Raw genomic sequence first — 14,140 nt, forward strand, 5'->3', positions numbered from 1 at the left:
CGCTTGAGGTCGTAACCCCCCAATAGCAGTCTGGCATGGTGCATGCCCTGGAGTTGTTGCCAATGTATCTCCCTGCCTGCTCTTTCTTTACTACGGAGGAGCTCTTTGATGGTATGTGGACCAACCGCTATGAATGGTTTCGGTCCTACCATTTTTGTAGAGGCTGCCGAGCGGGCCAACTTGTCAGCTAGTTCGTTCCCAGCTATACCCCTATGGCCAGGCACCCAAATAAGGTGCTCTGATAAGCTGTTCAGCCGTTCTATACACTCCAGCACTAGAAGAGATTTGACCTCATAAGCAGAGATCGCTCTTAGTGCCGCCTGACTATCGCTGAGTATAGCAATACTTTTATTGCGATAGTTGCGTTGGAGGTTTATCCCTACACACCGACTTATAGCATAGACCTCAGCTTGGAAAATGCTAAGGAAACTTCCCATGGGAACGGAGAGTTTGGTGCTTGACCCAGCGACACCTGCACCAATCCCCTCCTCCATTTTCGACCCGTCGGTGTACCACTTGATAGTGCTTCCCCTTAGCAGCAGGTCCAGTGAAGAGTCATTCCACTCAGACTTGCTGCCAAGGGTAACTTGGAACTTCCTGCTGAAGTTTACTACTTTGGTAATGCTATCCCTTGGGAGAAGGGCTAGTGGTATTTCCTCACTTAGCTCTTTCATCTGCTGCGATCGGACACGTTCGCATTGCTCCCGACGCGCAGATGCAGGCAAGTCTTTGCAGTTTTTAGAAGCCCACGATACCGCTCCATACGTGATAATCGGTCTCACGATCATGGTGTACATCCACCTGATTGTCCTTGGGGAGCACCCCCAGGATTTTCCAGCAAGTCGGTTGTGGTCTTCTACTAGATTTAACATATTTATACATAAATGCAAAATCACCTAAGCAAAGAGTTTCTAACTGATCGAATCTTTGAACATAATGGTCTAAAAAACCGTCTACGAATATTTCAGTCGAACAAGAAGGAAGGTTCTGAAGTTCCGCTCTAGGTTTTACCATTCGAACACGTTCCTCAGGTCGAGAGGTATTTATAAATATTTCTGCATTACTTGCTTCCGAAAGATGGAGCCCAATGCAGCAATATACTGCTTCTTGTGCAGATATTTCTGTGCCTGATATAAATTTGTGACTTTGTGTTTTTGCCTAATAGTATAATTTCCAGCATTTACCTCTGATATAGCTTCATTAAAGAGCCCAGAAATTCCCCTGTTAGACTTGTTAATATAATTAATTATATATAAAAAGCAAGCATATGCATCCAGTATGTATTGGATATCCATATATGCTCTATGAAGTTCCAAAATCAGAGGATCATAAGCGTTTATAAAACGATCCTGTAATTTTCTTTTTAGAAAAATTTTGAGTTTTGTTAAACTTGACCTAAGGGCTAACAAATAGTCATCAAAAGACATATTTATTGTACTATCAGGCAGGAAGTGTTCAAAATCGTTTAAATTAGAAATGTCTTATGTAGTCATATTTGAATTTGAAACGTTTTGAATTTTGAAAAAGTTTTCCTTGTGTCTTTCTGAATTTTGACTTGTTTCTGTAAAGCAGTATTTTCGTTGAAGGCATTGGTGGATATGGTATACCAAAACTACAAAACTGTTGTCCTCTTATTTCCCTAGTACAAGACCGACTGTGGTTATGCTTTTGATAACTCAAAAAATTTTCTAAGTGGCTAACCGAACCATCTGTAGAAATATAATTGTTAATAAAACTAATGACATCAGGGAATGTCTGAGGATCTTGAAGGTTGATCCTGGGAGCATTATTAAGCCAATACATGCCGTGTATATGCGGGGAACCTCTTTGTTGAAACTCCACTCTCCAGTAGAAATTTGTAAAAAAATGCCGGCGTTATCTTTAAAAAGCTTAAGAATTTGTCGATAGCGGTAGTCTAAATATCTAGCACAAGTAACCGCGTCTAACCGAATTAAGCGATATCTATCTTGGGTTGTTAAACTACTGGCTTCCTCTTCCGAAATATCTTTAGAATCAACAGTTTTAGAGAGGATGACCAAAAGCTCAACCCACTGAGATTCTGCAGCCGATAAAGTGATAAAGAAGGTTGGAAGCCCAAATTTGCGAATCATAGCGATGCCTTTTTCTTCTTAGCTTCCCAGCGCGCAGGAGAGGATCTAACGCCTTTCAAAACCTTGTAACCATCATCGTGTTGAATCAAGTTTTGAACAAAGTTTTCGCTTAATAGGTTTTGGGCCGTAACTTGGTTGCGGCCTGAAAACTTTCTAAGCCAAATGGATGTATTATTCTTAATTTGTAGCAGTTCTAATTTTTTGTGATCTGGAACAACTTTGGAATGGTACACGCTCTTCTGTCAAAACGGAGAAATTTCAGAACGTATTATCTTGTTATACGTTTCAGAGCATGTACGCTTCTTCCCAACGTATATTGTTCCAAATGACAACTCTTGTGAATTATTATCTTGAATTATGTCAATCGGTCTTTGTCCTTCACCTGGCGCTATAACTAAACGGTTATAGTCTAAGTTTTCTACAGGAATATTGTCCAAAAGAGTTTCTTGACCGCCTGGATTTAGCTCTGAAGGTAAAAGACCCGTGGGAATAATATTACCTGAGGAATTATCATGCGAAGTTTGTGCCGCATGAAAGGATTGAACCAATCGGGAATCCTCTGCAGATCCAACAAACAGAACTTTTTCTTGGTTATTAAATTCTGAAATCCAGTTTTCATTAATATGTATATTTTGCCACGATACAGAGGGGTATTCACTAAGAACTTCAGAGCTTCCATAATCTTTGCGGGGCGTATGGTATCGATCATTTAATCAAGATTGTATTTCAAACGCCTTCTTAAGTGAATTTGTATCACATGAGCCTCATCAAAGGACCTTGGTAGAGATGTCACAATATTGTTAATAGAAATTGGTATATTAACAACAGTACCTTTGAGCAAACTCTGACCTTGATATCCTAACGGACGGATTGTCATGAAAGGCAATCTAGGCATTATGAGACGTTCTTCAATTGGGGTTAAATCTTTCAAACATTCCGGTATTTCAGGAAAGTCTAGACCGTTAGCTAAACATATTTTTGGAACGTTCTTTTTAACAATCGCATTTTTGCAAGTAGCACAAAAATTGTAATTTCCATCTTCTGAAGGAAATTTTTGCATTAAAAAGAAGGCGGATGCAACATTCGGATGACCTTGCGCAATAATTTCGAAATTTAATTTGCGAACTTGGTGTAAAAACTATAATCCGCCGCAGTAAATACCATTTTCAGTGGGACTCTTATTTATATTTTGGAAATAAATGTTTTTGAAATCTGTTAAATTGCCACTATTATCAGTTTCTATAACATTATTTTCTCTCGTTAATCGGATTCGTTGGGACTGTCTTTCGTTTTCAATTTGCCTATTGAGTGGGTTATCTCTACGAAAGCGAACTTAACCTTGTCGAAGACGTCTCTGATTCAAAATTTCTTCCCCCATTCCCCTCCTACTAAGCTGTCGACGTTGTGTTTCTCTATCACGCTCCTCTCTCCTTATTTCAGGATTTCTTCCTGCATGTTCCCTTTGAATTTGATCACGAATGCGCTCTAAAGTCCTATACTCAGGATTTCTTGCGTGAAGTTCTCTATGATCCCTGGTGTTCCTACTTTGTTCATCATAACGTACCTCGGGGTTTTCTCGACGAGATCTTTGATCTCGAGTAATTCTAATTCGCTCTTCAGAGCGAGTTTGGGGATCTTGCCGCCTTGTTCTATGTTGAACAGTATTTAAAACTTGCTCAATAGATCGAACCTCAAAATTTTCGCTCCGAAATCTATGTCTCCGAGTATTTCTGCCATGCTCGTCAGAGCGGATTTGGGGATTTAGACGTCTTGCCCTATGTTGAACAGTATCTAAATTTTGTTCAAAAGATCGTACCTCCAGATTTTCCCGCCTGGTTCTATGTTGATTTGTATTGATAATTTGTTCGGACAGACGTACATCAGAATCTAACCTACGATTAGCGTGACTTACAGTATTTTGTGAGTACTCTCTATCTCTATATAAAGAGTTTGCACAAAGAACTCTCATACGTTTTCTATTCTGAAGACGACTTAGTAATACAGATTTTCTACTTAATCTAGGCGTAATTAATTAATAATAAATGAATTAATATATAAAATACTTATAGATAATACTTATATAATTCAGTCCGTTCGGGTGTAAAAAGTTGGATCCTAGGTGCTGCTCTCTTTCACTGTAATTCCTTGTAAATCCTTGTTATGATTCCTTTCCTGTTCAGTGTATAGGTACTATGGTATACTAATGCACATATGTATATGTGTTTGCTCGCCACTGTATATAATAATACTTTAAACACTATATAACTAATACACTGAAATGAGTTTGAATAAAGCACTTTGCTGGTAAAGAAATCTAGTGTAATTGAAACTACAAACACAGTGTACTGATATTTATTATACTCTTGCAACATATTGCTACAGAATATAATAGTTTTGTGATGGTAGATTTTTGTACACACAGCTTACGTACTTTTGTATACCTATATATTACTTAGATATTCACTAACATAAAATACATAATATTTAGTTATATTTATATTTTAGAAGTTAGTAGTTTATTTCATTGGATTGAAATTAAGTACTCGGAAAACCCCTCCGTAAATTGCTTTTGTCTAACACTTTTAAAACAGTACCTTTTTTGAAGGGTCTGCCCATGAAGGCTAAATTAACAATAACTTACATATAATTAAGTATAGTACACACATAGTTAGAGCAGGTATGTAGATTTTCTTCTTTCTGTCTTAATACCTAAACCTTTCATAAGCTGCCAACGGCGCTAGGTAAAAATGTAATTTTCTTGAGTTTACAGTTCACCTCATGACCTTCATATTAAAACGTGACGTAAAACTGAAATAATAGACAATAGCATTTAAACCGATGGGGTCGCAGTTTATCTATAACCACATAAAAAGGGTCTTTAGCCCTTTTGATACTACAATATTTATTTCATGCGATTTTTTCTAGAAAGATATTTTTGCTCTATACAAATTCCAGCACTCTAACAAATTTTTTTACATTGTTGTCTGGTATATTTTGTAATAAGTTCAACATGATCGCTGAGAAAATATACCTATCCACTGATTATCACCAAATATTAGAAGGAATATATGTATATAGAAATCTATATCTATCTCGATTAGTTTTAGGTGATGCAAACAACCGTTTGGTGAACAAAACTTAAGCCTGTTGCGACATGTTGCGAAAGATTTCATCATTCATTATTCGATTATTATTTGGTATCTTATTGATCATAGATTTATTTAGTGTCAATATTGTTTTTTTCTCCTTAATGTTAACTTTAATAAAAAGAAGCTATTTGACTCAAACATAATATATGTGGTATAAACTGAACCAAAGGGGTAAGATTTAATATGTGGGGTATACGAGGTTGCTGTTGTACCAAAGGAGCGGAAATCAGTATATTAGGGTTATAAGGTTTAAACAAAGGTTCCAATTCCGATTTCATTCATATGCAGCGATATACCACGTTATTTTTAAGAAAAATAGTCCATTTAAATTCATTAAATTATCAAATTAACGAAAAAAAGTATACCATAAGTAGTATATGTGAGCTGGAAAATTCGTGGACCGATTTCGCCAAACGGAAGTTTTAATTTTTTACATAAAATATGTTGGAGATAGATTCAAAGGCCAGAAAATTCTTTCAAATCTTTTATTAAAAAAATGTTGAGAAAGTATTAAACATGCATTATTAAATGAAATACCAAAGTGGCTAAAAATTATATTACAAGCTTATGTGGCAAACGTCTACCAGAGAATCGGAATTCATTATATGAAGGTGTGAGGTTTAGACCAAGGTATATACATTTCATTCTATATCAGCGTCAAACCGCATAATTTTTACGAAATATTATCCACTCAATTTCGTTAAAATATCACATTTGATCAACCGGGACGGTTTAAAGTCAGGTGAAAAGACGGAAATCATATATATATTAGGGATAGAGAAATATATTAATTTCGACATTGCTCAGCTTTACTCGAGAACATATTTTGAAGCAACTTTATGTATAAAAAAAAAGTATTAATACTCACTGACCGACATATTCGGCATAAAACTGATTAGAATAACGAAAAGCATTTTATTATATGAATTTATTATATGAATTTCAATTATATATCTTATACTTTGACCGATATTTTCGGTAAAAAGTCAACTATAGGCAGTGGGGTCCACATAGTACCTAGGGGCTTGAACAGTTTAGAGAATTTTTGGTCACAAGGTGGCATACTTTAAACGTATTATTCATGCAAAGTTTTACCCTGATACAATCATTGTTGCTTGATTTGCATACTGGAAAGTGAAAGAATCAAATGGAATTTAAAATTATGTTATATGGGAAATAGGCGTGGTTGTAGTCCGATTCGCACTATAGCATAGAAATATGAAAAGAATATTATGTACCGAATTTGGTTGAAATCGGTTAAGCGGATCCCAAGATATGGGTTTTCACCTACGAGTAAAAGTAGGCGGTGCAATACCCACTGACGAATTTTGAACGCGGTTTCTATAAAGTCATCTCATACCACCCTAGAGATAAAAATTAATGTCTCTGACTTGTTTAGTGCTTGGTTTATCGCGCTTTTAGTATTTTTTAACAGTACCGTTATATGGGGAGTGGGCGGGGTTGTCACCCGATTTCACCCATTTCAAAAAAAAAGTTTTAACTACAGATGCCCCTCCCTAATGTGATCCTGTGTACCAAATAACAGTCTTGTATCTTATTGCGGAGCTTAGTTATGGCAATTTATTTGTTTTTAATTAATGGCATTTGAGGGCGTGGCAGTGGTCTGATTACGCCCATCTGCAATACCAACCGTCTTACGGTATCAAGAAACATGTGTACCGAGTTTCATGAAGAGATCTCAATTTTTACTCAAGTTACAGCTTGCACGGACGGGCGGACGGACAGACAGTCATCCGAATTTCAACTCGTCTCTTCATCCGGATCATTTATGTATATATAACTCTATATCTAACTCGATTAGTTTTAGGTAATATAAACAACCGTTAGGTGAACAAAACTATTATACTCTGTATCAACAACTTGCGAGTTGAAATCGGGTTGCAACTCCGCCCACTCCCCATATAACGGTACTGTTAAAAACTACTAAAAGCGCGATACATCAAGCACTAAACATGCCAGAGACTTTAAATTTTATCTCTGGGATAGTATGAGATGACTTTATAGGAACCGCGTTCAAAATTAGACAGTGGGTATGGCACCGCCCACTTTTAGGTGAAAACCCATACTTAACCGATTTCAACCAAATTCGGCGCATAACGTTCTTTTCATATTTCTTTGTTATATTGCGAAATCGGACTACAACCACGCCTATTTCCCATATAACACCATTTTCAATTCCATCTGATTCTTTCACTTTCCACTATGTATATCAAGCAACAATGATTAAATCGGGATAAAACTTTGCGTGAATAATACGTTTAATGTATGCCACCTTGTGACCAAAAATTGTCTAAATCGAAGCAAAACTGTTCAAGCCCCTAAGTACTAAATATGTGGACCCCAGTGCCTATAGTTGACCTTCTACCGAAAATATCAGCCAATCCACAAAGAAATCTTAAACGAGTATACCATTTGACTTTGCGAGAGTATAAAATGTTCGGTTACATCCGAACTTAGCCCTTCCTTACTTGTTTTTGTAGCACGGTTCGTGCACCACCCTGTACTTTTATTACATAGATACTGTATGCCGAAATGTCAACGGAGAGTGATACATTCGCAATATTGTAACGTTCACGTCGGGCTCTTAAGTAAGGTAGTAGTCGTCAAATTTACAAGTTCAAAAGATTTGTTAGTTAGAGTATATGGTATTCGGGTGAAAAGTACCTCAGCTGTCCCAATGATATATTTTACTAGTACCTACCTTTTTCAGGTCAAATATATTTACTACATTTCCTGGTTTAAAGGAAAAATCGTTTGGGTATGAAGATAGGGCGTAACATATTTTCTTATTGTTGTGTTTTTAATAGAGATAAATTCAAAAAAAAATTAACAAAATGTGATTAATACCCCTATTACAGTTTACAACTCCACTCAGTTGAACAGAACTTCAGATCAACCAATCTCGTTTTTGGTACTATGCACTTCAACTATTTGCAGTCGACGTTTCATTGGTGTTGCCAAGCTTGAAAGTGAAGATTTGACAGAAAAGACAGCTGGAAGTTTTTAAGCAAATATTGAAACAATTCAATTCAGTTATTGCTCACCAAAAGGTGAAAACTTATTAAAATGGACATTAGTTTTGATTTATATTGCGATGGCAAAAATGTTGAGGAAGAAACTGATGTGCATACGAAAACATCTTCGTGATCTCTCAAGTTTATTGGAATTTCGAGTGCGTTCGAAATGGCAATCATGACAGCAGTGTTGCAAATTTGTCAAAGTATCACTTTCTGCGCGAATTTCTGGCAACACTTGCAACAGCATCACGTTCTACTGTCACTTTTTGCACGCAATTTATGCAAATAATCGGCAACACTAAATTTTTGTCTGCACATCAGCGGATCGGCTGTACTGCTTCAATTATTTGTAGCTCGAACGCACCCTTCCTAACACGAAGTAAGCCAAAGTTTTATTGTCAATAAAATTGCTTTTAAATAATGTTTTATTTGCAGATTCATAAGTTAAGTTCGTTCTTAATAAGAATTCATTTTGTTTTTACTAATTGAGATGAAGGAACATGTCCACAAACTCTCCGTTTCCATGCTGTAGTAAAATGCAGTTATTTCAACTACAACTTCTTGGTAGCAGCTGTAGTTTTTTGATATTCTATATCCTCTTGGTCCGTGCTGGCATTGATTCCGAGGAGGAATTTTTCTGCTGCATGTTCAAAAAATGCTCCATATAAATTTTACTCCGGCCCTAAGACTCATAGGCACAAGCTATATGGTCCCATGTTGTCAACGCACAACAGCGTCATAAGCCTCTACGGCTGTGTAACCAACACCTAGTTCGCGCACTGCTCCCCCACTCCAGTTCAGTGGCCAACAACGGACCTCCACTATCCCAAGGAGCTCAACTATATAGCAAGACTCTCAGTGTCTTCTGTTTCAATCTTTATTGGGTCAACATTATTTGCATTTACAAGGAGATGACTAATGGTATTATTATTTAGAGTCCTTGGCATGAGTGGTATGAATGTGTATAAGCCAAGAGAGGTTGATCGAAGAGATTTTCTCAAAACTTTGACTTGTTCTCTCGAGGTATCTCATATCCAAAGTTTTGTTACAAACAAATTTGCAAAGAGAGCTGACTCGAGTTTAGACAAAGATATGGTTTCAGTAGAGGTCCAGCCATAAGGAAGCGGGCTTTGCAGAATTTGCCCAGCATAGCATGACATTTCATGCGTGTGTTGGGTGGGTGTAGCAAGTCTCTATGTCTGCAATGTTGTTGTCCTTTGTGCAATATTTTTCCTTTTCGTCAGTCAAAACGTTGTTTTGGGTTCGTTCGAGGAGGCAATCACGACAGCAGTGTTGCAAATTTGTCAAAGTATCACGTTCTGAACGTGAATTTTTGGCAACACTTGCAACAGCATCACGTTCGAATGCACCCTTTTTCATCACTAGAAGTGATGAACATTGAGGGAAATGTTTACTAAATTTTGCAGGCGGTGAAGCAATGCGGACTAACACTAGATTATAAGGATTAATGCCATTTTGAGGGTTTAATTTTGTCCATCCCTCTCAGAGCTCTAAGGAACATGTGTCCAAAGATTTTTCTTTTTTTACATTCTTGCAATATGTTGCTACGGAGTATAATAGTTTTGTTCACCTAACTGTTTGTATCGCTTTAAACTAATCGAGATGGATATGGAGTTAAATTTTTGAAATTATATTATACAACATATAATGACTTTCGCTATTCTAACAAACCTTTTACTGAATATGGCGTTCAATGTGTTGGTTATTTATTTATAAAATTGCTTGAAAATATAATATGTTCCTGAGTATACATGAGCGATGTCGAAGATTAATGAAAAAGACATTCAAGATAGATCATTCTTAATTGTTAACAATAATATTTATAGTTTTTAATTATATACAATTTAATTCAGCTCTATTCATTAAATAATATTCTTGGTTTAGCTCAAATAGATTGCATGGTTTTCTCACACTGCAATAGGGAATTGTAACCTTCTGAACGGAATCGTTTATTCCGACAGTATCATTGGAATACGTGGAAACAGGAACATTTCTCCATTAAACTCTCCAGTTCTCTTTGATTACCAAATATGTATGTACCGTTGTAATTAAGGGAGATTCAAGTTACGCCATATATATCTAACTTGTGACCGCAAATATAGACCGAGTCTTGAGCCAGTTATGATCCAAGTAATTCATTTTTATTGCCGGGAAAATACTTTTAATTACTCAATTTCTTCGTGGGCAGTGTAGAAACTGTAGCAATTTCATACAATGCGCAGAAGTTCTATTCTACCATTTCCAATATCAAGCAATAGTTGGGAATATATTTGTTCTGCTAAGACAATTTGAAATTGTGCGCGCATATTTATGGTCCATCGAAGTATTTCAACACTTCACCATAAGAGCGATTGCTTCAACATTCGATAACCTCATTGGCTTAAGAAAAGCGAAGGTGACCGCGCTATCGGCAATCTCCAGACAGTGGTAAAACAGCACCACCGAAAACTCATTGTTGCCGATTAAATATTGCATTGATTCGTGCAATGCTTTGTGAATATTTTGGAGCCAATATGCATTTATCTCAAATTATAATTAAACTTTTTATCAACACTGCAGCTATTCCGCTATTTTTGTATGTTAGATATTACTTTTGGTTTGTTATGAATATCTGTGCATCGTTCGTCCATAATCTAGCAAAGTAACCACAATGCCTGGCGATGCAACTGTCAATGAGATTATCTGTTGTGATATTATAAATATCTTACTGGTTTCACTTGGTGCCTCCAGGAAAAAAACCGCCATGTTCAGTAGCAACAATCAGTATAATGCAATATATATGGTGTGTAAGTATATATACCAAATATAATATATACAAAATTTACTCTACTCCTACAGTAGCTATGTACTGTTTTTTTATTTTTGTTGTAAAAAAATTAATCAAATTCTTCTTACATGAATTTTGAACACATGCTTATGATTTGAAAAATTATTATTTTTTATTTATACTATGTTCGCACCGAATTGAAATCCTCTTGAAAACACAATTTGTGGATTGTGGAACCAAAGTCGTTCTGACCAACATTGTGTGTTTTCGATGAGTTTTCATTGACAGTTCACACATCTATTTGTTTACATTTGTTATGTACCCTACAAGAACAGTGACGGTCTGATGGGTAATATGATAGTCATAGCTGAGAAAATTGTGTCAGCGCGCAGAACAAAGTTTCTATCATTTTCTTAAGAGCCTTGTGCAAAAACTGATGTAAACAAACGTATGTGTGTGAGTTTGCATCTCTCTTTAACACATGGGTATTCGGATTGATTCACTATATATCTGTACTGCTCACTCTCATGTCTTTTTCTGAGTCATTGCTGACCATAAATCCGTCATAGCTGAAAATTGTCAGTTATGACTGAAACGCTATCAGAAGTGAAAAATTCTTTTGCGCAGTAGATAATATAATTTTTATTTCTTTAATAAATTTCAAACTTTTAATCAAAACTATTTATAATAATATACGTAAATTTAAAAAGGAAAGCAGCAAAAATATTATAACATATAAAAATAAATTTTCAATTGATGCCATCTCCTCCTCTCAATAGCTCTGCGTACGTCTTTCTCCAATCAGTGGATGGTTCTGAATTTAAAAATGCAAATGAAAATTAACAGTACTGACACATAAAATGTGAGTGGATTGGTGAACCTATCAGCAGTTTCTTGTAGGGTACGTTTAGGCCAATTATGGAATGTAAACAAATTGTCAACTGACATTTAAGGCTGGCAAAATATGTATATATATATTCTAATAATATCGATTAAACTAGAGAAGGCACCGATTATAATGAGTGGAATTTAAGTTTTCAAGGGGTTTTCAGCGAAAACTGTGTTTTCGTTTGACAGGTTTTGTATAGATGAAAACACAAGTTTTCGCGTGAAAACCTCTTTTGTCTATGAAAACACGAATTTTGTGTCGGTGCGAACATAGTATTAGGAATTGTTTTCCTTTTTAACATAAAAACTTAAAAAATATCCTATGTCCGCCGCTGGTTCTAAGCTACATGCCCCCAAATTTTTACCCTAATCGGTTGTGTAAGTGTAACTAACACGACTTTCTTATATACTAGTCGTAGTTTTAACTTTTATTTAAACTTAGAAATTAAGTTTTGATTTTAAAGTAGCATAGGTAAAAACACTTCAACTGCAAAATTCGGTGAATTCATAAAGTATTCGTAACAAAAGTTAGATATTTTAACTAATTAATATATTAATTAATTAATATATGGTAGCGTATCCATTCATCTTTAATCCATAACTTCCTTTAATGTATTTAGAAATGAAAAAAACAATTTTTTTTTCGCTTCGCAGAAATTTCATTCCCAATCCATTATCAAGAGCTCAATCGAATTAAGATCAGTGGACTGAGGTTGCGTTCCTAAAACTTTTTAGGTGTTGTGCAATATCCAAAGTTTTGTATTGTGAGCTGTGTGTTTCAGGTCGTTGTCCTGTTGAAATACTACAAAAACAAACCGTAACAACTTTTTTCTGTGTGAGTAATCAACTTATTTCTTGCTTTTATTTGGCAGGTTATTTTTTAAATTTGAACTCCTCCGACTTATGAGGTTGGTAAACATGTCGATAAATTGCCTGTTTATGCCTGATGAGATCCATTTTGATCCTTACGAAAATGTAAACAAGCAAAATTGCCATATATGAAGTGAATCAAATCCAGAAATAATCCACGAGACGGGACTTCACCCAGAACGAGTCACTGTGTGGTGCCCATTTTGATCTAAACGAAAATGTAAACAAGCAAAATTGCCATGCCACATGGAGGAAATCAAATACAGAAATAATCCACGAGACGAACTTCCCCCAGAACGAGTCACTGTGTGGGGCGCAGTTTCATCAAGGTGTATTGTCGGGCCATACATCTTTGAAGAAAAAGATGTAATATTAACATTAACTGCCCTGGGCACTGTTATTTAAAGATTTTGAATGAGTTTTTTTACCCCGAATTGCGACGACGTATTCCTCTCAATAACGTTTGGTTCCAGCAAGATGGAGCAAGTGCACACAGACCGGTTATGGCGGAGCTCCAACCAAAATTTAAAAACAAATTAATATCAAGAAACTCCACTTTCCGCTGGTCTCCAAGGTCACCTGAACTTACTGCACCAAAATTTTTTTTATGGGGCTATGTCAAGCAAGAGGTGTACAAAATAAAACTCAGAAATCTGACTTAATTGAAGCAGTCCATTAAATCGATAATTAAGGCAATCCCGGCTTCAACCCTTCAGGTCGCAATGAATAATTTTCTAATTAGGTGTCGCATATGCGTGGCTGAGCATGGAGGTCATCTACGGTCCATAATTTTTAAAAATAATTAATTACATAAAATAAAATTTGCCATACAAGAAAAAAAATGTATGTAATGCATTGATTAAAAAAAAAGTTTTTACGGTTTGTATAATGACCTGTAACTGCGAATTTATCGGCGCTAACATTCAAATTATCTTCTAATATTTTAATATATTGCCGGCGATTAATTTTTTCAGTGATAAACTGCATGTTTCCGACACCGTTTGCGCACCTACTGCCCCATATTATTACATTTCCACCCCTGTCCTTAACCGAACACATTTTTTGTTTGTGCATTTCGGAATTCACTTTTCGCACAACAATACTTGTATATTAAATTTCGTTTCGGCACTGAAAATTAATTTCGATCAAAACTCGATACCAAGCTTTACGTACATATGTTTTTGCGAACTCCAAACGCTTCCTTCTATTTTTTTCACATATAAGCGGCTTTATTTGTAGAGTACGCCCATTATAGCCAGCGTATTCACGTAGGCACGTATTTCAGCATACTGGGAG

The 14,140-nt window shown here is 35.9% G+C and overlaps 1 protein-coding gene across 7 annotated transcripts in view; it reads left to right on the plus strand.

Moving 5' to 3' along the window:
* Asator (tau-tubulin kinase asator) overlaps positions 1–14,140 on the plus strand; it is a 551,150-nt gene that overhangs the window by 93,179 nt on the left and 443,831 nt on the right. Inside the window, exon 2 of one of the 7 annotated variants that reach the window (XM_070112341.1) lies at positions 12,629–12,809. The exons of 5 other annotated variants lie outside the window; for them this stretch is intronic. The gene's annotated coding sequence lies outside the window, so the exon portion shown is untranslated. Of the gene's footprint in view, positions 1–8,474; positions 8,678–12,628; positions 12,810–14,140 lie in introns of those variants that run through there. One more of the 7 variants, XM_070112340.1, reaches the window with a different exon arrangement.

The sequence above is a fragment of the Bactrocera oleae genome, chromosome X, assembly GCF_042242935.1.
Source record: "Bactrocera oleae isolate idBacOlea1 chromosome X, idBacOlea1, whole genome shotgun sequence".
NCBI classification, from domain to species: Eukaryota; Metazoa; Arthropoda; class Insecta; order Diptera; family Tephritidae; genus Bactrocera; species Bactrocera oleae.